This window comes from Equus caballus, chromosome 30 (genome assembly GCF_041296265.1).
Source record: "Equus caballus isolate H_3958 breed thoroughbred chromosome 30, TB-T2T, whole genome shotgun sequence".
Taxonomy (NCBI): domain Eukaryota; kingdom Metazoa; phylum Chordata; class Mammalia; order Perissodactyla; family Equidae; genus Equus; species Equus caballus.
This window is the reverse complement of record NC_091713.1, coordinates 17860308-17864389: the sequence shown is the minus strand read 5'-3', so window position 1 is coordinate 17864389 and position 4082 is coordinate 17860308.

Below are 4082 nucleotides of genomic sequence, written 5' to 3'. Positions count from 1 at the left end.
ATGATTAGAGAAGAGGACGCCTGCCTGCTGTGGGCTTGTCCCCAGGGGCCATGGCAATGCGGGCAGTGGTTCCTACCGCTGCTCCGTCCCAGGAAGAAGCAGAAGCAGAAGAAATCAACCTGCAGCACGAGGCAGAGGCCAGGGAGCGGGGCAAGGCTGCTCTGCAAGATGGCCCTGCTTCTGTGTGACTGCCCTGCTTCCCTGCTTCCCCCGAAGGCGGCACACAGCTAATAGGCTTGTCATCCGGGGAGATAACATTAGCCTTGCCATTACCATCTTACTAAATAAGTCACTTTAAATTAATTACATTGCACTCTGGAAAGAACTCGCTCTGGCGACTCCTCCGTTGCTGCTGATTATTGCGTCGGCAGAATTCATTAGTCCTGTAGGTAAACCGGAGTGTTTGTGTGCGCTAGGTAGAGCCAAGCTCACCGTCTCCAGCACAGGTGGGCACCCAGGAGACCGAGTGCGTGGGGAAAGGAGTCTGTGCTTGGGCAGCTTGGCCTTGGGTCCAGCAGGGACCTCTCCCAGGACTCCGGTCACTAGCTCTGAGAGTTGCATCAGGCTGTGAAAGGCCTCGTCCACTGGGGGGCTCTGGCCCTTTGCCTCTCTCTTGGGTTCCATGGGAAAATCTGTGAATTAGCACGTCAACTGCTTTCTTCTCAATTTGAGAGCCTCAGAGAACATCTGGAGACCACGGAAGGGGAGAGAGGAGCATACTCCTCGGGTCTGGAGCTTGTGCTGAGGAATAGGCCAGTGAGGACCATTCTGGGAGCACTAGGTGGTGTGGAGTGGACACGTGTGGCCCATCACGGGCTTGAGTTCCACCTTGGCCGCTGCTATGGACTGAATGTTTGTGTCCCCCCAACATTCTTATGTTGAAACTCAACCCCCAGTGTGATCGTGTTTGGAAGTGGGGCCTCTGGAGGTGATGAGGTCATAAGGATGGAGCCCCCATGAATGAGATTAGTGCCCTTATAAGAGGGACTCCAGAAAGACAGACGCCTTCTTTCTGCCACGTGAGGGTACCAGAAGACTGCAGTCTTTGTGAGAGCAGCCCAAGGTGCCCAAGATGACTAAGCCAGCCACCACCCTGAACCTCTCTAAGCCTCAATGTCCTCAGCAGTACGTGGGACTGAGTACCTACCTCACAGGACTGTGGTAAGGGCTGGCGTGTGTAACGTTAGCAGCGAGATCTTAATGGAGCATTTCCCGTGTGCTGGACACTGTTCTGAACACACGGGCAAATCCATTCAATCCTGATCACAACCCTATGAGGAAGGTACAATAATCATTCCCATTTTCAAAGAAGAAAATTTGGGGACAGAAAGATCCCACAGCCAGTGAGCAGCAGAGCTGACTCTGGAGCTAGACGGCCAGCTCCACAAGCCATGCTCTTCACCCCTATGGCTTGTTGATTGGATGAGAGAACACACAGAACATATCCTAGAAATTCTGGAGTATAGAAAAGCTCAACGACTGTTAGCTGTCAGCGCTGTTAATTTTGCACCTTAGTGGGACGGAGCAGAAAGGCCAAACGGGGCTAAGGGCATGAAAGGAAATTCCACTGGAAGGGATCCCACCACCCTAGGTTCCTAGCTTATATCCTTCCCACTGAAGCCCAGACCTCCCTCTGAAAGGGGTCCTAGTCGCAAACTGCCCTCCAGAAGCTTCCTCCTCCATAGACACTCTAACAATTTCCCCAAACACAGAATGTTGGCTTTGGAGAACTGGAAAGGAAGCTGCATGACCCTCTAGCCCAATACCCTCCCATTACAGATGAGGAACGTGGGGCCTGGAAAAGTCATTGAACGGGGGAGTGCAGAGCTGGCAGGGAGCCTGGGTACCCTGACAGTTCAGGGTTTTTCCTCGACAGCAGCCTTCATGTTCTGTGCTCTCATTTGCATACTGCTTTCCATAAATTTGCACACTGGGCTCCAGACAACTGGCATGTGAAACAAAATAAAAGAATCTGTGGACACTGAATTCAAACTTCATAATCAACTCGACACACTTGAAATGGAGAAGATACTCCCAGGCTGCAAGGAAGGGGCCGCTGAGGGCAGGTGAGGGAAGACAGGAGTGTGGGACACAGCCTCTCTCCGTGCCCAGCAAGACCCAGGAGCTGCTACGAGGAGCCGAAGCCCTCCACGACAGCCCGCCAGACCTAGGACTCGGATCCAGGACACAAGTTGTCCCCTGCAGCCTTCATGGGCACGGAGGTCCAGAGAGGTGAAATGACTTCCTAAGATCGCTGAACAGTTAACGACAAGGACTCGTGGCTCCTGACTCGCAGCCCCACAATTAGGGCACCTTCGGGGTGAAGCTGCCATGAGGCCTGTGCTGGAGCGCAATCTCTTCCTTCCCTAGCTGGGAAGGAGGGGCCTCAGGACGGCCACTAAGTCTTCTCTATTGGCTCAGAATTGTCCCTCCTAAGGAACTGTCCCCTTGGAAGACCCAGAGGCCAGGAGCAGATGAGCCCAAAGACAGTCAGTGCTGGGGCTGTATGGACACATCCTGGGGGGTCCAATGGGGGCATATCCCTGGGGGCAGGCAGGCCTTAATCCTGGTCTGCTTGGCCTGGGAGCATGGCTGGAGGTGAGGCCAGAGGAGGGAGAAAAAATCACCCACAGAGTCCACATGGGAAAGAGAAGCCAAAGGAGCTGTCGCTATCCTGATGGGCAAGAATGACCAGGACTGCCGGCCCAGGAACACCCGCTCCCTCCCCTAGAGCCCACGGAGGACCAGGGGCAGGAGACCAGCTCAAGGCTGGGCCGGGGCCCCAGATGGTGGAGGAGCCCCAGGAAGGGGCACCTGAGAGCTGCAGCTATAGAGAGACTGGACTCGGCACCCTGGGGTCCCAGGAGCTCAGTGAAGACTTTTCTCCCTTTTGAGGGCAAAAGCTGAGGTCCGAGAGAGCCTGGAACACACTCCTTCATCTGCATGGTTTTCCCTGAAGAGACTTGGCTAAATACTGGGAATTCACTGGTTCATTTCATGCGCATCGCAGATGCAGAGAAGCACTGCCTTCTGCAGAGACGGTGAGAGAACGGGTTGGATGGCATTGCAGTCGTGCCTGGGGCGAGCAGATGGGCCTTCAGTGGCTCAAGTTCAGGGCCCCCGTAGGCCCTTCTTCTCTGGTCCAGGGCCCTGGCCTTCATCTCTGCCCAGCTGGGAGGTTTGGACTAAATAGGATACAACTGGAGTTTGGGCATGTTGGGAAGACATAAGGAAACTCTGCCTTTTGCCACCTTTGTGGGTGATGGAAGGAGGTGGGGCCCTGTGAGTGGGGCATGGAGGGGGAGAAAAGATAAAAGGAGGGCACAGAGTAAAGGAAAACCCCACAAATGTGTGAGCATGCCTGGTGGTTTTGGTTAATATCAAGTCATCCTACATGATTAAAACACAGCTATGAAACTGGGGAAGAGTCTGGAAAGTTGGCCTGGGACCCATCCAAGGAGGGTCTCGGATGCTGTGCTAAGGAGTCTGACAGTCATTCTGGGGCGACAGGACACCACTGAAAGTTTGGAGAAGGAGAGAGATTGATCCACGGGCACTTTAGGAAGCAACTTCGGATGCAGGGGACGGAGAGGCAGAAGCTTGAAAGGAGAGTTAATTAGCAGGCATCTGCACATGGCAGGTGGGGAGAGACAGGCGATAGCCTAAATTGGAGCAGTGGGAAGAAAAGGGGGAAACCAGGAGAAAGAGAAAAGAGAACTGACAGGAATCAGTGATGGATTAACCAGGAGGATGAGTAAGAGGAAGGCGTTGAAGATGACTGAGTTTGTAGCCAGAATGGCTGGGGGGTGACCTTAAGTGACATCAAAGATGGGAGGGAAGGGGAATCAGGAATAAAGGGGTAAGAATGAGTTCAATTGGGGACATGGAGAATCGCATGTGCCTTCAGGACGACCTTGGCCCCAGAAGGCAGCTGAAACTCAAGACAAAGTCAGAGAGAGCTGGGCTGGAGAGGGATGGGCATCTGGGGCTGGACCACATCTCAGGAGCCAGGGGAGACGGAGGAGGAAAAGGCTAGAAATTGAGAGGGAACCCAGGAGAATGCAGAGCGGATAAAGGCAAGG